The sequence below is a fragment of the Arvicanthis niloticus genome, chromosome 19 (assembly GCF_011762505.2).
Source record: "Arvicanthis niloticus isolate mArvNil1 chromosome 19, mArvNil1.pat.X, whole genome shotgun sequence".
In the NCBI taxonomy this organism is placed as follows: domain Eukaryota; kingdom Metazoa; phylum Chordata; class Mammalia; order Rodentia; family Muridae; genus Arvicanthis; species Arvicanthis niloticus.
In genome coordinates this window covers 31006291-31028460 of record NC_047676.1, presented here as the reverse complement: position 1 = coordinate 31028460, position 22170 = coordinate 31006291, and the positions used below count along the sequence as shown (strand labels likewise).

The window sequence follows — 22170 nt, the reverse complement described above, 5'->3', positions numbered from 1 at the left end:
ATGACCAGCATTTTGATGACATATCAGTCATGTATAGTTCACTGTGCTACAGATCACTCTAAGTGAGCGTGGTCAGCCTTGTTAAAGATGAAGCTTTGACTTACATGCCTGGATCTCTAGATGAAGCAGGATTCTGTGTTTGAACGGAGGTAAAGGGTTAACATATATGACATTTAAGAAAGCCTGTGGATGGACTTTAAGTATAAAATTGTAGGATACTAAATTTTTCTTTTTTTTCCTAAAGTGAAATCACTTCCATAGCTTGTCCGTTTTGAATTTTTTGTGTGCTCTTCTGATGGCAGGAATAGGAGAGGGTATTTCTAAGGCCTAAGTCTCACTTGACCGAGACTCGTGGTAATTTTGCTGAGGTGATGAAGATGTTTTACTTGTTCTTAGAAAATAGTTTTCATGGTTGGGTTAACACAGCTTAAATTTAAACCCTGCACAAGGCAGATCTCCCATGCTTCTCTTTGGCTTATCTGCCGTACCTTTTCATGTCTCACAGTTCTTATTAGCAAATACAGAGACAGACTCACTCTTGCAAGGGATTTATTGAAGAGAGAAAAGTCAAGGTAAGAAGATTTCTTAATATGGTGATGAGCTTCTGGTGCCATGGAAAGAGAACAGGAAGGAAGGGGCTGGGTAGAAGAGTTTTTGATGGGAGCAGAATTCCAAGTAAACCTTGCTAGCTTGGTAGAAACTTCTTGGACTTTTTGCAAAGTCTGATTTCTCCCAGAAATTGGTCTGTATTAATATCTTCAGCCACGGTGGACATACTATGCTTAGACAGTGTTGGACTAGATCTCAGAGAGTAGGCCTCAAAATGAGCATGGTTCTAGAGCCAGATGGATAGCATCTTCAGATTCTGCTGGGGGTGCTCCCTATAGCATTTGTCATATAAAACACACCTCACTGGCCACCAATCTGTAAGCACAATTGTCATCTAGACCAATGTATTGGATTTATTTGATCATTCATTTATAATAGAGTTCCTACATCATGACAAGCATCATGTTCAGTGTTATAAAATCTAATGGGGCAATAAAGGTTTCTGTCCTCATAGACTATGTTATGCATGTCATTAATTCCCTTAAAAATATTGGCTTAGAACTGAGAATTCCCTCAGCTATAGGTATGCTGCCCATCTCTGATGGTTAATAAAAGTACTATTTCTATGGTAATCCATAATGTCTATCTCCAAATCTAATTTAAGTTAGTTTTCTATTCTTTTATTGGGGTGGGGGCATCAAGACAGGGTTTCCTGTGTTCCTTTGGCTCTCCTAGAACTAGCTCTTAGACCAGGTTGCCTCAAACTTAGAAATCTGCCTTCTTCTGCCTCACAAGAATAGATAGAATTACTTTGTATGGTTGTCATTAATTTCTGTTCAGATTCTTTTGTTGTTGTTGAAGCAGGCATTCTCTAACCTTTTCGTAAATCTGAGTATTTACATAGTCTATGTCTCACAAGTGCTGGGATTAAAAGTATGAGTCAACACCACTAGGCTTCATATTCTTGTTTGAATGTACACAGACACTGAATATGGTGGTGTGTACTTGCAAACCTTGTATTGGAAAAACCAATCTGAGCCTCAGGTTAGAGAATGCCTGCTCTTACCAGGCTACCCTTAAACCTTTAATATTAGGTCCTGTCTGACTCATAGCTTTAACCTGAATGACCCACTCCTGTAAAAGAACTCCTGATCTATCTGGGTGCCTCATAATACCTCAGCTTCCTGCCCTGTGTATCTTCATCTCTGTAAGATTCCTGAGTGAAATCTGTATTTAATTTCTCTCTTTGTAAAAACAGAGTATGCCACAGATGGCAAATGGTCTCTGTCCAGATCCTCTTGTTTCATATTCAAACAAATGAGATCAGTCTGCAGGAATGACCAGTTGTACATTTTCAAATCTAGATAAAGACTGTCCTATTGTACGTGCCGTTAGCCATTATATATGGTCCATTCGTTCATTTAATACATGCATATTTATTGCCTTCTCTGTGCCAGGGATTATGCAAGATTTTGGAGATATAGAAAACAGAAGAAAAATGTTTTGGGGCTTCACCACCCTACAGCGGGGAATCAATATGGGTTACAAATACATATACTCTTCGAGCTCTTATAAACCAGTGCTTTATATAGGTTGGTTCTATTTAAAGAAAACTCTATGACCTCTGAAAGACACATAGGCTCCATTTCATAGATAATAACTGAATAAGCTTAGAGAGGTTGATGCACTGGTTAATGTTATGTAGCTAAGAAAAGCAAAAGCTGGGCACAAACCACCCACCTTCAACTAGGAAGAAGTTCTTCCCATTACTATTTCAAAGTAAGAGCTTCCTGGTACACTTGCTCCCTTCTTCCCTCTCTCCTTCCCTCCCTCCCTCCACCCTCCCCTCTTTCATAAATACTCATTAAATAATCTAACTCATGGCCTAAACAACTTTTTTATTCTTCGTATGTATTAATATAGAAGTGGTCACAAAAATTGTGCTTTCACAAGATTACTTAAATTATCCAAACGCTACCTAAATGCTACAAAAACATCCATAGAAAATACATGCCATTATTGAATTAATATTGGACTCTAATTTTGCATTCTCCCAACTTCACAGTTAAAATGAATTACTATTGCTCTTGTAACCTAAGTGTGTGTACAGGCAGAGCCACCTCCTGCCACATACGTGACCTTTTCAGCAGTGATTGGAGTTGCCTTTGGCTTCTCGTGAGGCAAACCTCAGCTTTCTGGAAAACACTACTGGCGGATATGATTAAGTTGAAAACCAACTTGACTAAGCTGGTGCGAAAATTAAAGCTCTGCCCATTTCAATATAACATAATAAAAAGAAAACACACAAGTATGCATAAAACAATTAACACCACGTCTGGCGCTAGATTTGCTGAATAAGTTGGAAGTTAGACATTTCCACTTTGCCTGGCATGGTTTCAGTGTACACTGTAAGAATAACAGCTTTCATGTTTAATTAATACAAGTATTATTAATTAACTGGTCCAGTTGCCAAACCAGAAGAGACCTATCTGAAATACAGTGATTTTGCTGAACTATAAACAGAACCAACTAAACCTTGCTTTAATGACAAAAAAAGATACCTGTTTGGTTAAAGCAGGAGTGAGACAATTCAGTAGTACTTGTGTCTAATCCATATTCTCTGTGTGTCACTGATAACTCTACAGAAGATCATCAGAACCTGTTAAAAGCTAGTCTTCAGGATGCTGGATCAGGGAACCTAGAGTTTGTGGTCTTTTTAAGCCTGTTGAGCCTATTAGTTCCAGTTAATTCAGTGGTCTTAGAAAACAAAACCAAGATCAGTTTTCAGGAGAATGAGGAACATGTGTATTAAAGATGTTCTGAACTCATGACTGCCATTTTTAGACATTATTTGCATATACCATGCATTTCTCGTTGTAGGCTAAGCAGATACAGAAGCCATGTCATTGATATTTGTGAGCCTTATATTTGAGAGCCAGCTGTGAGTGGGTAGTTATTTACTAAAGGTCCTAGTAGCCAAAGCCTCCACCACAGTGGTTCTCAAAACATGGACCCCAGAATAGCAGCCATGAGCTTACCTGGGAAATCACCTGAAATGCAGATTCTCAGGCTGCACCTCGGACACTGAGGTAACTCTATGATTATGCTGGGGAATCTGAATCTTAGGCATTCCAGGCAATTTGGATGCAAGTTGAAATTTGAGAACCGCTGCCTCCGTGTGAGTCACCATCATTTCTGATTTATTCTTAGAAAATTAAACCTTCACCATTTAGCTGAGGTGCCATGGAATAGAAAGTTTAGCCACAAACAGAAAAGCCCCAGCTGATGGCAGATTGACTCGCTCGGTGGAATCTCTGCAAGCCATTTCAAAATATGGAAAATTGGGCTCTGAAATGTTGTGATGTTGGTGTTGGCAACCAGTCCTGCTGATCTGCAGAGAAATACAGGGTCTTCCTGCTGTTTCCTTTCTCCTGAATTCTTTTCTGGCCTCTTGAAAATGTTCCTCTGAGGCAGGCCTGAAAATAACCCCTCCGTGTAAATGAGTTGCTTGCCCTCCTGATCATTCGCTAGAAAGCATTGAATTTTGCCGAATCAGGGGTAATTGCTTTTGACAAGTATACACATAAAACAGTAAGTGATACTGAAAACACTAGGCTCAAGGCTCAAAACTTGGAACATTCTAGATTCTTAATAATGGGTCATGCCATTTGGCACATCTTTGCATGTAATCTTAAACGAAGTCAGTCCAACCAAGACAACAATGAAAAATGAGTACTAAAGGTTGAACCGATGTGAGATGTAATCCTGGTGAAATGACAGAAAACAGGGCACTTCACAATGGGGGGCTTTCAAACATAAGAAGCTTAATCTAGTCTGAGTCAATTCCACTTATCTAGAAAGAAGGAAATCTATACAGAGAAAAACTAGGTTTAAGGAAGTGACTACTTTAACTGGGGAGATGGCTCAGTGGTTAAGAGCACTGACTGCTCTTCCAAAGGACCTGGTTTCAACTCCCAGCAACCACATGGCAGTTCACAACTGTCTGTAACTCCAGTTCCAGGGCTTCTGACTCCCTCAATGTACATGAAAAATTATTAAAAGGAAGTGACTACTTTTTGAGTATTTCAAAAGAGGAAACAAAACTACTTTTAAAATGTGTCATTTATCAAACACAGTTTCTTCCTTATTTAGTGTAATCTATGGCATGTCTTCTTTATTGTTTAAATTATGAACATATGAAATCACCCATGTTAAGTTCAAATATTAAAAAATAGAGACTAAAAGGTAAACTATGCCTCACTATCATTTCTTTATTTCTATCTGTCTGTATTCTCTGGATAACCACTAGAAACTGATATGCAAATTTTTGAGGATATTCTCTTGTGTTTGAACCCCATTTCTGCTTATGATTTCACTACTGTGTATAACCAAACAAATCATTGGATGGATATGGGCCAACTCTGGAGTATAGCCTTGACATCATAGATAACAAACATATTAAATAACTTCAAGTATGGGCTGCTCATCAAATCTCAAAGGGACCAGTATCCAAATGCTATGTATTTTTATTCCAACTTGGGCTGGTTCTTGTGGAACCAGTCTAGGTCAAGGTAGACGCATCAAATATTTACCCAATTACTAACATTTAGGCATTTGCCTAAGGAAAAAAAAAGACAAAGTAGTCTTGTTTTGTGCTTATTCTAACATGATTTAAGATATCTTCATTTGTCTTTAAATGTGATGAACAGTTTTCTATGTCAGTTTGTATAGAATTACTTCATCCCTTTGGAAGCAGGGAAACGGTCATCCTATAAATGACTGCACCAAGAATGTCAAGCCTCTCGCTCTTGAAAGCATTAGATGGTTTCGATTCATAAATGGTCCTTCAAGTCAGCCATCTTTACACGTCACTCCTTGTTTGTTTATATCTTGAAAACGTATGAAAGAAGCAACAGCAAATGAAGACTTCTCGGTGTACTATCATCCATTCTAAGTCTTACCACTGTTAAAATATATTTGTTCCAGTTGAAAAGAAAAAAAATAATCATGTCTATGTTTTCTCCTGAGAATTTTGTAGCTTACGCTCTTGTGAGTTGGTCCATCTTACTATATTGCAGATGTTGTAGAAGTCCAGTTTCGTTCTTTTATAAATATATATATCCCATTTTCCAACATATATTGCTGAAAAATATTCTTATTTCCTCCAGTGAGCTGTCTTGGGTCCTTGTCAAAGACAGATTGTCTGCAAAGGTGAAGGCTTATTTCTGGAATCTCTATTCTTTCCCATCTGAACTGTGTGCACACTAGTATCAAGTGTTTACACTTACTCTCACTGTAAGGATTCCAAACTGAGAAGTATAAAAAGTTCAATAGCTTTATTCTTTTTAAAGATTAATTGGCCTGTCTCATTTCTTTGCACTTCAATAAAAAATTTTATGACTGCTTTCTCATTTCTTTGTAGAACCTGCCTAGAAATTTTACAGGGACCACACTGAATCTGTTCTTTTATGCCTTTTTGTTCTTTTATGCCTGAATCTATTTTATCCCTTGTGATGAAACAGTAAAGAAATGTTTGCTTTTAATATCCATCTTGCATTGTTCATTGTAAGCATCTAGAAATGCAATTTGTTTTTTAACTGTATATTGGAAGGACAGTCCAACCTTGCAGAACTTAATTATTAGGACTAACAAACAGTTTAACTAAGTACAGGAGCATGGAATCTGAAAAGGGGGGAGTAGTTTTCATCCTTTTACATTTAGATGTCAGTTGGTTTCATTTGATTGCCTATGTGATCTGTCTAGAACTTCTAATAGAGCAGTCAGTGGGCGAACAGAACAAAAATATTTGATTTGCTCCCAAAAACTAGGGACAAAGAAAGCTTCAACTTTGTTGTCCTTATGTATAAAATCAACTGTGGTTTCTCGTGGAAGTCCCCACCAGGCTGAGAAGTCTCTCGATATCTAACTCTGTGTCTTATTGTCTCAGCTATATACCATAGGCTGGCCTTGAACTCAAGAGCCTCCTACCCTAGCCTGAGCTGACAGAGCTAGAATTACAGCCATATACTACCATGCTTTCCCTCTGAGGTGCTGGGCATTGAATCCACAGCCTTGCAGTTATTCTCAAGATCTCTGTCAGCCAGCTACACTTCCAGCCCTGGGAGTTCCCCTTATCTCTCAGTTTACAAGGCCATGAATTCAATGTGCCTCCCTCCCCATCACTTTGTACTTGAATTGCTGAGATTTAGGATTTTGAGTCCGTCTTGGGTTTTCTATCTCTATAGGGAAAGACTTGTCAGTTTTGTTGACCCTTAAAAACAAATTGGCATCCTTCGATTATCTCTGTCATTTTGAGAACCTTAGTTTCTTAACTTTTTTCTACAATCGTTACTTATTTTGTTTTGCTTTGATTGTTTATGTTTATCGTGCATTTATTTTCAGGTTCCAAGGCAGAAATTGCAATTGTTAAGTAGAAGTCTATCTTTTTAAATATAGTTGTGGCTGAGAGTGGCAGTGCACTCCTTTAGTCCCAGCACTCGGGAGGCAGAGGCAGATAGATCCCTGAGTTTGTGGCCAGGCTGGTCTACAGAGTGAGTTTCAGTCCAGTCTCAATCCCTTTACATTTCTCACGATTTATCTTTTGCCTGTTCCCGAAATCTTTTCCATCTAACAGAGCTGTATATTCTAAACATTTTTTTTTGTTTTAGTTGCTTTTTTTTTTTCCAGCAGTACTCTATAGCATAAAGTATTTCACAGTCCAATGTATTCCGTTTGGGTTTGTTTATGAGGGTATGTAACAGGAGATATTTAGAATTCGGGGTGCTCGGTCTGGCTTGTTCCTGGGAAGCCGCCATTTTCCCACTGCTCTGGCTCTGGACCATGGCTCTGTCCCTGGCACCCATGAGATTCCAGTGTGTCCACCACACTGTCCCCACAAAGCTCGGCTGAGCCCAGACCATTCCCACTATGCCCACGGTACCCGGTAGAAATGAGACTCTTAAAGTTTAATGTTTATCCAATGTATTTATATATTTAAAAATGATCAATTAACAAGATGCCCACACAATTAGAATTGTTACCCAGTATCTAACCTTTAGATATAAATTACTACCCAGGACTGCTCTCTACCCATTTATCCTCCTCCATGGTTGCTAGTCTCCCTTCCTCTTTCCTCCCCTTTCCTTCTCTCCTCCCAACTCTTCACTCTGTCTACCTTTCATACTGCCCAATCACTGAGCTTTATTGCAAACGTAGTGGGTAAATTTCCCGCTACAAGAGTATGCTTCGAAATTAGGATATGAGGTTTATTCTGACCTCAGAAGGACCCTCACAATTTTTCTCTTTCTATGCCCACGCTTTTCATAAGCTGCCTGCCTTACCATTTATCCTGTTGATCTCTTAAAACTCTCAATCTTTCCTTAAACAACTTACCATCAAAATTTCTATTGTGGTTAAGTTACAGGTGAGTCTGAATTTCCAGTGTTCTACTGCAACTAAAGTTAGCTCTCTTATGAGGAATATCAAATCTATGTTCTTACTCGCTTCTTTCCTTGGGCAAAATCTCAAGGCTCTGCTCTGCTCTGCTCTGCTCTGCTCTGCTCTGCTCTGCTCTGCTCTGCTCTGCTCTGCTCTGCTCTGCTCTGCTCTGCTCTGCTCTGCTCTGCTCTGCTTGCATGAGAGTAGAGGTCATTACTAGTCCTCTCAGAATGATATCCTGATTTTTTTTTTTTTTTTGCAAGATTCTAGATCACTGGTTTTAAACTTTAAACATGGGACATTAGAGTGCCATATCAGATAACCTGCACACCAGATATTTACATTGCGATTCATAATAGAAGCAAAACTATAGTTATGAAGTAGCAACATAATAATTCTATGATTGGGGGTCACCACAGCATGAGGAATTATAGCAAAGGGTCGTAGTGTTAGGAGATCAAGAACCACAGTGATGGAGCAGTAGCCTCTGGAACTCAGCTTGCCTTTTCTGGTGTGGAATCTTGTCTCTACCAGAAAGCTGGAATAAAGACAATCTGTGCCTCAGTATTTACAGTGTAAAGCAATCTGGTCACTGAGTCTACACATGTATTAGATGAGGTTAAAAAAAAAATAGATTTCTGATCTTTTGATTGCACTTGGCAAAAAATTCAGTCCATGTAGCCTAGAGTCATGTGGGAGGCAACATGGCAGCCTCTTTAGTAAGACAGGTTATCTTTGACTAGGAGGTACAGGCAGATGGAGCCTTGCTTGTTCACTTCACCTACAGTGACTCTCTTCCTAAGCTGAGCTGGGGCAGGATGCTAGCATTGTGGGTGGGGATATACAGGTTTCACTCCTTTCATTCCAATCCTGGAAGTCACTATCCTGATTTTATATTACTTTTTTTGCAGTTTCTGTAGGGTAAAGAAAAGGAAAGATGCAGATTCCAGTGTAGGAACTAAAGTGATAGGGAAATAAATGTAATATTGGATCATATACCCTAAGCCCAAACTGATCACAGATCTAGCTCAACGGATAGCATTTTCTGCTTCCTGACACTGCTTCCCGTGGCTTGGGGACAAAAATACGTAGCTCATCTTTGTGTATAGGAACTAAATGACTTAACAAATGTAATCAGAATAGCACTGAAAATTTAATCAATTCTAAGTAATATATGTCACAATTATTATTTTGCTTGGATGTTTCTCTCACCAACTCATACATACTAAGGCTGTGAATTGCAGACTTAGCTGTATATCAGGAATTTGACTGAAACAAAACAAAACAACAAAACAAAAGGAAAGGAAAAAAAAAACACTCAGAATTTTAATGGTCCTTACAAAGTTTCTCAAATCACAGGCACAAAGAAGAGGGCAAAGTCCACAGGTGATCAATCTCATTAGTGTAACATTGGTCTACAGGAAATCAGATAGGACTCACATCTCATGTTAAAAAAAAAAAAACTATTTATTTTTAATCTAATGTGAATGAGTGTTCTGGTGGCTTGTGTGTATAGGCATCATGTGAATGCTTGGTACTTAAAAAGGCTGGAAAAGAGCCTCAGATCCCCTGAAACTGAGATTACAGACGGTTCTGTGCCGTCATGCAGGCACTAAGAACTGAAACAGTCTCCTTTACAAGATCGGTAAGTGATAACTGTTGAGCCGTCTCATCAGGCATTCCCCGAGATTGTTTTATTTTTTTCAATTCATTTATTTTTATTTCAACTTTTGTACTATGGATTTTAATCACACTCTTCTCTCCCAATTTATTCTATAAACCCCCCCACCATTTCGTGTTCCCAACTTTATATTTCGCTTTCTCTCAACACCACCCCCAATGAAAATCAAAACCAAAAAAAAAAGGGGGGGGTATGAAACAAACCACAAGGCACACCAAACAGAAAAAAACTAAACATGGAGTCTGTATTGGTCTGGTCATAAGGCCTTCCCTGGAATGTGGTTGACTGACCCAGTGACACTCATATGGAAGATGTTGATTGCTCCCCTCCCAGCAAGTACTGATTGTGACTCGCTTCTTGGTTAGGGGTGGGACTTTGTGTCTACTTCCCCTTCTCAGTGCTGGGATATTTTTTGTCTGACTTGGACATGAGCAGGTCTTCCTAGTGTGTGCTGCCACAGTCTCTGTGAGTTCACGTGTGAACTAGCCCTGTTCTATCTGGAAGATGTTGTTCCCGTGTAGTCAATCACCACACTAGGGTCATACAGTCTTTCTTCCTCCTCTTCTGAGGAATTTCCTGAGCCCTGAGGTGAGAAGTTTGATAAAGACATCTCATTTAGGATTCAGTGTGCCAATATGTCTCAGTGTCGGCACATTTAGCTGCGAATGAGTCTCTGTATTAATTCCCATCTACTGCATGAAGAAGCTTCTCTGATCAGTGGTGAATGGTGTGGTCATCCTAGGATGGTGGCTGCGGATTCCTGGTGGAGAGTGGTTCTTCAGATTGGACAAGTCACAAAACATCGAGATGGTGTTGAAGGCAAAGTTGAAAGGGACAGTAAAAAAAAAAAAAAAAAAAAAAAAAAAAAAGGTGGGCACTGTGAGTTCTTTCTAAGAGGACAAGTCTCTTAGAGGTGTAGTTGGGCTGGGAGAACCTGTTTCTCTCAACTTTTCAAAGAACTACTTACCTAATGACATTGTTCAAGTTAAATTTATGAAATGTGTCCATTTCATTCATTCATTCATTCTATCCTATCATGTAGGCACATCTTTATCAAACACTCCAAAAAAAGACATTTTGCCAAAAATTTCAGAGTGAATAAAATAGAGTGAAACCACTCCATAAATTCATTTATATCTGAGTATGTAGTTATCCCAGTCACAAGTATCAGGAGAGCCATTCAGTATGAAAATGCTCTGACATATCCTTCGAGAAAGTTCTTGGAAGAGTTCCAAGTTGGCTTTTAAAAATACTCCAAACAGAGAATGCAGCTCTTCCTAGAGGAAGATAAGAAATTCCTCTGCCCTTCTTATTTCAGAGGATTCTAGAGTCTTATGGCTCTATCACATTTAAGATAAACACACCATGAAAAAAAATGAGCTATGATCACTGTGATTCCACCAAGTTTTCAAAGCAGTCAGGGATGCTTCCACCACATCTGTCTATCACATAAATTCCTCTGGGTTGAAGGCTTGGATATAGATACCATTTATTCATCTACTGCTGAAAAAGTGATACATGCAATACCATGGTTATCTTTAAAGAAGATATTAATTCCGGAGAGCATCTATGTACTGCATTACTGAGCTCCAAACAGGTTCGACTTTGCTGGAAGAATTAACTGCTGACATGGTAGGCCATGTACCTCACACTTGGATTTAATAGAAGAAAAACAGAGCCAGCCATTCACATTGAGTATCCCATAGAAAGAATGTGAAAGACGGTGGAGTTATCTGTTCAGTCCTCAGCTTGAAATGTATCTTTTCACTAATCAGATTCCTCTCAATCTCTCTTGTCCTTGGGGAGAAGGCAATAGAATAAATGCCCAGTGAAACCATAGTTGTTTTAGGTTGGAAGTAGGTGGAGAAAGACTTCCTACTCTCCATGTCTTGGCAGTGGACTTGCTGGGGTATGGCAGTGAGCCACCCATATATTATGGAAATAGACTTAGGCATAGCAGCAACCACATATGTGGCAAGGTCACTACCCCCCAGAAGAGCTCATTGTGACCTCTCAAGAGGAACATGGTTCCACCCACATTCCCTGGCCAGAGCCTATGTATCAGACATTGGGGAAAATGTGGTTAAGGGCTGGTTCTCTTTCTGAAATAAACAATTTTCCTCTTGAGCTCATGTCTACTTAAGTACGTACTCAGTCCCGTAGAGCGAATGCATTGCTGGTTTCAAAGAACTATGCATAAATTGCTTTGAACGTAGAAGGAGGGAGGCGCCCCACATCTCCTCTCAAGATTAGCAATTGGACTGTGAAAGAATAAGTCTGCCTGAGTCACAGTCATAGAGACACAAATCTTTCTTGTCCAACCCTTTAAAAATAAAATGAGTAGTGACGCACTCTTTAATCCCAGCACTTGGGAGGCAGAGGCAGGCAGATTTCTGAGTTCGAGGCCAGCCTGGTCTACAGAGTGAGTCCAGGACAGCCAGGGCTACACAGAGAAACCCTGTCTCAAAAAAAAAAAAAAAAAAAAAAAAAAAAAAAAAAAAAAAAAAAAAAAAAAACCCAAAAAGTAAAATAAAATAAAATAGAGTTGTATGTGCCTATAGTCACCCAGAAATCCTCACTGCGACTCACTGAGAACTCCCAGGCCTTCTTGAACAATTCTGCTGGTCTTTTCTTAGGTTTAAACCTCTTTCAGGATGGACTGATATTCTTTGTAACCCAACTTCACCTGCATCAGACAGTATACTGAGCATCCTGTTTCTTTATTTGAACTTATAATGTATTCATTCCTTCTAGGTTCTTACAAGATCTCATTCAGTATAGGCCTTTTACATTGACATTTTTAATGTTGCAAGCAAATGTTATTTACTTCGTTTATGGAGTTGTTGGAATCTCCACATAATTTGCTGCCAAGACCAGCATGGTAAGCATGCCAATGTCCTCTCTCTCGGCCATGGTCAAGAGTCATAGTGAAAGTTTTATTGTGCTTATGGAGACTTGAGATTCTATAAATAAACTCCTTGGTAGAAGTACTGGTAAGAGTGGCCTCAGAAAAGCAATAGAGTGCTACTCTCCCCTCTCTGTGGCTTTGCATCTACAGGACTTTTCTAGGAATATTCTAGCCTCAAGATACACCAAGACACCTTCTCCACAGCACTCCTTTGTTCTTGTGTTGAGTGCATTAATGTAAAGTTCCTCAGTCTACAACTGTGTCAAATGCAATGAAGTCCACATCTTCCAAAACATAATTTTATTTACTCCAAGATAATAATCTCCTGCTGGTATGCAAATACTGTTCAAGCAATGCTGGAGACATTATGGAAAATGAATGATACAGCTGAGCTGAGTTTATTTTCAAAGCCGGAGACGTGGATCCTACAATAACTTTCCGCTCTCGTGCCTGTCCCTATTATTCCACATGATTGATGTGTGTTTAATGATTTTTATCTGATGTGTCTGGGAACTGTGGAATTGCAGTCACTTAGGCAAGTGCAAGCTTCTTTCTTCACAATGAAACTAGCTTCATCCACAAAGCAGTGGTAGTGCTTTTAAAGACAGGTCAGCTTTTGGAGAGCCACTGTGCAGCTCCTGCAACTTGTAACAGACCTGACTGACACATGGCCCCTGAGCTCTCAGTAGCATCTGAATTTCTGTGATTTTTTTTTTCTGCACATGGTTTTGTTCGCATGCTCATAACACCACTTTACAGTATATTAGAACGTTCTAGTTGTATCCCAATTCTCAAGAAAGGAAAAATGGAAACACAGCTATGCAAGCCTTTAGTCACAGACTCAGAGCCACATACTTGAGATTATGGCCTATTTTATTTTAGCTTCATGGACACTCCATCCCCTCTCCTTTCTCTGTCTAGTATTAACACATCTACAAATACATGGAATCACTATTTAAGATGTTAATTGCAGTCTAGTTTTATTGCCTAGGGCAAATAATGTCTGAGAGTTCACTTCTCTGTTTCTACTTATGTATGTGTATATGTCTACATGAGTTTATGTGTACTGCATGTGTGCAAGAGCCCAGGGAGAAAAGAGAAGGGAGTCAAATAACCTGGGGCTAATCATACAGGCAGTTGTTAGCCACGGTGTGGACTCTGGGAACTAACCAGGTCCTTTGCAAGAAAAATGAGGTACTCTTAATAGCTGAACCATCTTTCAAACGCTATGTTTGATTTTATTTTATTTTATTTTATTTTATTTTATTTTATTTTATTTTTTCAAGACAGGGTTTCTCTGTATAGCCTTGGCTGTCCTGGAACTCACTCTGTAGACCAGGCTGGCCTCGAACTCAGAAATCTGCCTGCCTTTGCCTCCCAAGTGCTGGGATTAAAGGCATGTGCCACCACCGCCCGGCAAATTCTTTCGTTTGACGTCCCATCTACAATGGCACCAAGAAGTCCTCCAACTTTCCAGCCTAGAAGAGTCATAGCCTGAAGAGCAGAAATACAAGAAGCTCTGTCCAGGGTTGGTCTTTGAACTCACGGTGCAAAAGCTGGATAGGATGCACAAACTGCTGAGTCAGGATGCACAAACTGCTGGGTCAAATGTCTTCAGCACAGACTGTCTCCATTGTAACGTGTGTCTTCTTCTCACTGGCTCTGATATCCTCCTTGGGCACAAACATTATTCATATTTAGGATGCTTTCTATGTCTTCATGTTTAATCTCCCCTGAGACCATATTTGACACTTTGTTCTCTTTTATTCTGGAACACAATCCCAGCTGTGACCTCCTGGTCACCCCACTTATTTGTTATGGCTGTAACTATGCTCCTTGCTTCAGCATGAGTGTAGTGCCATGATCGGTCTATATTACAGTATCCTATTTCTCAATCCCCAGACATGAAAATCATTCTTAAACCCCAGTCTGGTCTTAGCATGTCAAACTTAATGTCTGAGATCCTAAAGCCTAGTGCTCCTGATTTTCACTATAAATCAAAGTAGATAGTGGAAACTTAATATTCATGTCTGCTGATATCTGTAGTTTCCACAACACCTTATTGACATGTTCTTCCAGGGAATGGAAGCTGTTTGGTGCTCAGACCAGAGAGAAAATGGACAATTGGGATGAATACATGTTTCTTTGTTCTTCTCCTCCTCCTTCTTTTCTTCCTCCTCCTCTTCATCCTCTTCTTTCTTCTTCTTCTTCTTCTTCTTCTTCTTCTTCTTCTTCTTCTTCTTCTTCTTCTTTTTTCTTCCTCTTCCTCTTCTTCTTCATCTTTCTCTTCTTTTTTTCTTTTTAATCTTGTCTCATATGTTAAATTAGAGGTTTTATAGATATGTGTTTCCAATTGCTAAGAAGCCAGGGACACGGGACAAATACCTCAAGTATAGGTGATTCCCTTGATCCACCCTGTACCTGTAGCAGTCATCCCTCTAAAACTGCAGAGGTTGACTGAGTCATGGCTCTAGGTCTACATAATAGCTGTGTAGTCCCTACTGACTAAGCTGCCTCATGATCCCTGGGTTCTGCTCTCTCCAGGACTGCTACTCTTTACATCCTATTATGTTCCTGAAATCAAGCCTTCCTAGGGAAAAAAAAAAAAAAAAAAACAGATGGTACTTTTTCCATATGGTTATAGTGAAATATTCTCCATGTGAGGAATTTTGGTGTAACTGTCACAGTAGTTAGTTAGTATTTGACATAAACTTTGGGACACCTACTTATATGTCAAAATCAGCCATAGAAGTAAAAAGTTATTCTCTTTTACTGATTAGAGTCTTCACAGACCTTTCTGATGCCAGTACCATTGATGGTCGATTTTCACGTCTGTGAAAGACTAGAGGATTTTGCTTTTAGTTCCCAGTGCAGATTCTTTTCTCCAAATATGAATTCAGATAATAGAGTTGGGGTGAATCATGGCACTCTGGCCCAACAGGGAACTTCAAACAACACAGTAGCTTTCAAAAATTCTTCAGAGTAACAAATGCATACTTTGTAAAAAGCTGTGACATTCAAAGGCGTGTAAAATTGAGTTGCAAATGTCTTGCCACTAATCCCAGCACTTAAGAGACAGAAGCAGGTGAATTTCTGTGAGTTCAAGGCCCCCCAGGTCTACAGTGTGAGTTCCAGGGCAACCAAACACTTCACAGTGAAACCCTGTCTCAAAAAAAAAGAGAGAGAATACAAAATTAAAACAGTAAAGTTAACTTCCAAACTCTCCTAAGATATCCCTGCTATGAGCACAATTACAGGTTAGATGTGTCACTAGTGCGTCTGGTGAACCCTTGAACTGTTGTCTGATGATGCTGTGAACATCTCTGCACACAGAGATTTGTGCCTGTGTCAGTCTCCCATTGGCTAGTGAAGAAACTTTAAAAATCCAATTCGGACGTTGAGGAAAAATTTAAATCTAATTCAGACATTTTTTGTTTTTTTGTTTGGTTAGTTGGTTGGTTTTGGTTTTGGTTTTGGTTTTGGTTTGGGGGGTTGTTTCGTTTGTTTGTTTGTTTGTTTGTTTGTTTGTTTTTGGTCTTGTTTGGTTTGGTTTTGGTACTATTTACCCTGCAAAAGGTTGTACCAGTTTATGCTCCCACCAAGCTTTAAATAATCACCCAACTTAAAAAGTAATGTCAAAACAAAATAATCATATTTTATTATTAGTCAGTTGAGGGTGCTTTTTCTGAGAAGTTTTCATTTGGGTAATTTGCCTATGGGAAAGAATTCTTACTTTTTTCAAACTAATTTATAGTCATTATCAAATTTTAAAACTTCGTTGTGTGTTTCAAATACTTTTGCTCAATAAATTTAATTTGCAATGTAGTTCTATATGTTTCCTTTCCCCCCTCTCAAACAAAAGTTACCATCTTTAGAAATGAAACTTTTGCCGGGCAGTGGTGACACACGCCTTTGATCCTAGCACCTGGGAGGCAGAGGTGGATGGATTTCTGAGTTCGAGGACAGCCTGGTCTACAGAGTGAGTTCAGGGACAACATGGGCTACACAGAGAAACCCTGTCAAAAAGAAAGAAAGAGAGAGAGAGAGAGAGAGAGAGAGAGAGAGAGAGAGAGAGAGAGAGAGAGAGAAAGAAAGAAGGAAGGAAAAACGGTCAGTTACATAGTGTGGTAGGCTCTGAAATTCCTATTGAATTGAAGTACTATGAAGCTAAAAAATGCCAAAACCACATTACATTTCAGTTCATAAATATTTGTTAGATGCCTTCACTTCTGTGTTAAATACTGAGTTGCAGCCTTCACTGCTGATATTATTCTTCATTTGAACATCAACAGAGAATTGCAGTAATTCGTGATTTCAGTCTGTCTTCCCTCGGCAGAATAAGTTTGAATCAAATTTGAGTTCTTTTTCAACCATATACTTTATTTTCTTGCTACTGAGCTGAATCTATTCCAAGTCTTTCATATTCCTCTTTAGCTGTGGACACAGGAAAGTGTGCTCTCTTGCGGTGGTGGTGATTAGAGTCTAACCAAAGATTACACCTTCTCTTTAGCCACTCTCTATTCCCTACCAGATAAAAACTGCTGCTCTCACTGACCAAAGAGAGGACCACAGAGAAATGGCCTAGAAGAATAGACCACCCCTTAGAGCCCAAACATATGAGACCACCCCTTAGCGCCCAAACATAGAGTACACTTGAGCCTCAAAGGTAGTTGAGACCAGCCGCAGTAAAGTCACAAGAGCCAAGGTAATCTCCCCTTCATTTTTTAATCCTCTCTTCACCTCCATCCCTCCCTTCCTCTCTTCCTTCTTCTTTCTCTCCTTTTTTACCCTCCTCTTTCTCCCTCCCTCCCTCCCTCCTCCTCCTTTTCTCTGTTCCAGTTTTATTGTCTTTGTTCCGATTTGCCAGATAGTCACATTAGACACCACCACTTCCCTCAGGATGACTGAAAGATGGGATGATTTCCAGGTTAAACTTTCATCGATTTCTGGCTCAATATCTGGGGCTGTAAGTACTTAAGGTCAAAACAGTCTTTTACTTACTTGTTTATTCATTCATTCCATTTTAATCTTTTTTAGTATCAAATAGTACAATCTTTGTACATATTTCTTATACAGTGAGAATTAACTTTTTATCTAAAGTGTTTATATAAATGATTCTAGTATAATTTTTTTTTCGATATTTCCAACCCATAGATCACAAGTCATCCTTGAACAGGTACAGTAACCCAAGTTGTTGAGACATGCTAATTTTAACAAGACATTAATGAAGGCTACAAGCCCAATCCATCCTCAACTATAAAACAAACATAAATGTGGCTATATTTAAGTTGCAAAATTGCAAGACACCAGCCCGAAGGCTGGCCATCTAGGAAATCCTAAAGCTCCCCTGTGGTCTCAGACCACACATTGAGAGCTGCCATTTTATGGCTATTTATGTGTCCCAGGAGCAAACGTTCTTTTTAAAATGGCACAGCTTTGCTATTTGGTCAATATCTCGTCTAGCTTTACTTACTTGTTGTCAAATCATTTTCTTTCTCTAAAGAGAAATTGAATTTAAAATGTATTTTATTATTTTCCTTCTCAAAGGCCACATAAATATAGTTTATAATGATTTCTAGCAAAAGCTTTATCCACACCATCATGAAGACACAGTGGCTACGGCAAAGAATACAAGAAACTGATCTCTGCATCCGGCTTCTTCCCACGCTACTTCCCTTTGACACCCAAAGTTGAACATGAAACTGAGAAACAGAAGCAACCACTAGAGACTGCATATTACCAAAGGTTCACAAACAAAGGGAGATCCAGAAACCAGGAAAGACTATAGCAGTGAAGAAAGGGAGACATTTGTCCAGGGTAGGTCCAGCTCAGAGCATCAGAACAAGTATCTAGATTTAAGATTCCCATCGATACAGGCAGGAAGCCTGAACATGAAAGCTGACGAAGCCACTGATCCATGGGAAATGATTAGAAGTATTCCTTCCCAAGTAGCTCCTGTTTAAAGAGGAACCAGGACACTCAAGTTTTTTGCCATCTACTCAAGGCTTTGTCTATTGTGTTATTGTTAATATTAAAAGTAGGTACTAAAGCGCTAACCACAACAGAGAGACTTATACTAACAGGAATTGCATACCTAACTCTAACCCTAACCCTCACCCTCACCCTCACCCTCACCCTCACCCTCACCCTCACCCTAACCCTCACCCTCACCCTAACCCTAACCCAAACATAACAAGAAAATGGCAGAGAAAGACCTAGGGTTTGTGGCAGACCAGTAGTCTTTTTGACTCTTCATGGTCTACCTCTGAACCCCATGTTTAAATTAAAACATGGGATTTTTGATAGTAAATTGTTTCCTTTACAGCTCTCCTGGGCCTAAAATCTTCTTTTATCCTTCTGAGACACAATAGTCTTCATATCATCTGAAATGGACATTTTGGTGCTAAAAGACGAGACATGGTGTTAAAATAGTCCTGGCGTAAATAACAACTTTGTTTTTCTAGACAAGGTTTCATTGACTTCTGACTGGCCTTGAACTCACTTTGCAGCTTATGATGAGTCTGGGTTTTCTGATCCCCCAGTGGTGTCTACTCCTTGAAAGAGAAGGCTATCAGTGTGCTAGCATGCTCAGTTTATGGTGCACTGGGGATTCATACATACTGGGCGAACACTCACAATTAAGCTCTATTTTCCTAACATTTTTTTATCCTCTAAATCCCTGTCAGTCATGATGTTGATCAAATAGTCTTTCTCCCTTTCTCAAACCTCCACGAAGGAAAATAAAAGAAGAAAAAAACATATAGATATATCTATTAGGTATAAAATATGCACATGTTTATTTAGATTGTAATAGTGCAACAAAAGCATTAGGTTTGAAAAAAAATCAATAAAGAATCCCTACAAATTCCTAAAAGAATTTCCTGCAGAAAAATGTCAAGAGACTTGAAGAGGTATATCACGACGTGTATACAAAAATGTTTAGGTAAATAGCCAACAAACAGGAGAATTCCCAACCTCTTTAGTAATCTAAGAAATGCAAATTAAGCCAGGTGGTGGTGGCACAAGCTTTTAATCCCAGCACTCAAGAGGCAGAGGCAGGTACATAGCTGCGAGTTCGAGGCCAATGCTGGTCTAGAGCTTGAGTGCCAGAACAGCCGGGGCTCCAATGAGAAACCCTGTCTCAAAAAAAAAAAAAAAAAAAAAAAAAAGTATGCCGATGTTAGAGAAGTTATTATGTTGGACTATTTTGCCTATTTAACCATTTTACTAGGGTTCCCCGGGTGACTCTCAGTGTATCTGGGAATGAGTACAGCTTCAATCTCTGAATTCCTTCTCAATGAAATTAAAAATATTATTAAGCAAAAGGAAGACTTTTTGGGGGGGGGGTGGGGACACAGAGCTTGCCTTTTCTGAGAAATAGGTTTGTTTCTTAGGTTAATGGTTTTTCCTAATTTTAGAGTTTTCCTTTTCCCACCACAAACCTTTGGCTCTCAAACCTTCTGTTTTTCAATCAATAAGTGTTTGCTTCCACAGCGTCTTTTCAAATCCCACATCAATATGCTGGAATTTTTGTCTTTCCTTGCTTTCTTCTAAACATTTTAAGACTGTGACCTAATCAGTACATTCAGAAAGAATCACTTACATTAGGGATTGACCAAGGGATTACAAAGACAGCATTCTGCCATACTCAAATGGATCAAGAAACACAAACCCCTGATTTTCCCTCATTACAGTATCTTTTTTTTTTACCTCCATGTATTGACTTTCGTGGTACTCATTTCTTTGATTTGTTAAATAGTTTTAGTACTTAGTACACGACCTCAGAAAACACAGTGTTACCCATCCTACTGTGTGAGCAATCAGAAGGAATCCACACTGTAGCTCATTTTGGTCTGGCTTCCTTCACCCAATATTTGGAGTCATCCTGCTGTTGGCTGTAGCCTCTTTGATGGCTTCATTCTATCTTATCTCAGTGTCTAAAGAATTCTTACTTAAAACCCAGTTCCTCATGCTGTGGTGACACGCCCCCCCAACCATAAAATTATTTCATTGCTACTTCATAACTGTAATTTAGCTACTATTATGAACCATAATGTAAATGTCTTATATGTAGGATATCTGATGTGATCCCAAAGAGGTCATGAGTCACAGGTTGAGAACTGTTGCCGTGGTTCATTATTTTCATTGTATTTCCATCAGGAAGAACCTCCTCCGAGCTGGGTGTACTAGTGCACACCTTTAATTGGAGCCCTTGGGAGGCAGAGGAAGGTGGATCTCTGTGAGTTCAAAGGCAGCCTAGTCTACAGAGTCACTTTCAGAACAGCCAGAGCTACATGGATAGTGAAGTCCTGTCTCAAAAATACAGACAGACAGAAAAAAAAGATAGACAGACAGACAGACAGAAAAAGAATCTCCCATTTCCATTTTATCTGTACAAATAACCAAGTACAAATCACCAGGTTCTTTCAATGATCATGTAGCCGGCCCGGCCCTTGCCACTTCTACTCACATGGATCTGATGAGAACTAGAACATTTCAGCAGTGTGGAATGTCTTTGGATTTCTCCAGCTGTCTTTTGTTCATATTCTGACATTCGTTATATCACCTATCACTTAGGATACTTACTTTTCCCTTACAAGGATTGCGTAGTACATGTAAAATAGCCTCTAAAGTATCTAGAAATCATTCATTAAAAAATCTTAACCTGATAGTGGACTGGCACTTCTGTAGTCTCTGGAGTCCTCCATTTGAGTGTGATAAGCCCATCCTGTGGCCTACTAGAATATAGCACCACATGCTGACAATAACATCTCGGTTAGGAGGAAAAAAAAAGAGCAGGCAGACAGGAGAGGGAACAGACAGCAACTAAAACTGTGTCACATGTTTGCAATTCAAAACATTTGCTTCCTAATAATTCATTCCAAAAGCAGAGGGATACTTTAATCCTGTATGTACTTACAACAGCATGGTTCTCATCATCCAATTTAAACACTTTTATTGTGCTTCTCAGTTGCTTTCTCGCATTGCACTTTGACACTTCATAATCAAACACCCATTTGCTCAAGCTTAATACGTGACATCATAAAGAATAACTGCCATACTTTGAGACAGACCATAAGACAAAGACATTTTGTTTCGGAACCACAAAAAAAGAAGGAAATACACAAGACTCATTATCTGAGATATTGAATTCATCCTGAGAGTTGAAAATGTTGGTGTCAAACTTACAAGGCTTCTTCTGCAGCTTTGCTTTCTCTGGTTCTTACTATCTGGTTGGTTGATTGGTTGGTTGGTTGGTTGGTTGGTTGGTTGGTTGGTTAGTTGGATAGAGTGTGTTGGTCCACTGGGCAGCATGTCCCAAGAAGACGTGCCCAGTGGGAAGAACGCAGGGAGGTGTTCTGTTCCTTTCCTCCCTGGCTCTTCTAGCTGGAACGTTGGATAAAATTCTTGATATCTGGCATGTACACTACAAGCACAAATATCAGCTCTTTCTTCTATCAACAAAGCAAGCCCTTATGACTTTCTTACACTTAAAATATCTAAATGTGTAGCAGGCAGAGGAATGTTACATTTCATCCGGTCATGTATTTTCCCCAAAACACAGAAAACTGTGTTCAGAGAAAGGAGATCAAAG

General features: G+C 39.3%; 1 protein-coding gene across 1 annotated transcript in view; it reads left to right on the top strand.

Moving 5' to 3' along the window:
* Nucleotides 1-498: 498 nt before the first annotated feature.
* Nucleotides 499-22170, top strand: part of Dab2 (DAB adaptor protein 2) — a 127477-nt gene continuing 105805 nt past the window's right edge. Inside the window, exon 1 of the mRNA XM_076916155.1 lies at nucleotides 499-572. The gene's annotated coding sequence lies outside the window, so the exon portion shown is untranslated. The remainder of the gene's footprint in view (nucleotides 573-22170) is intronic.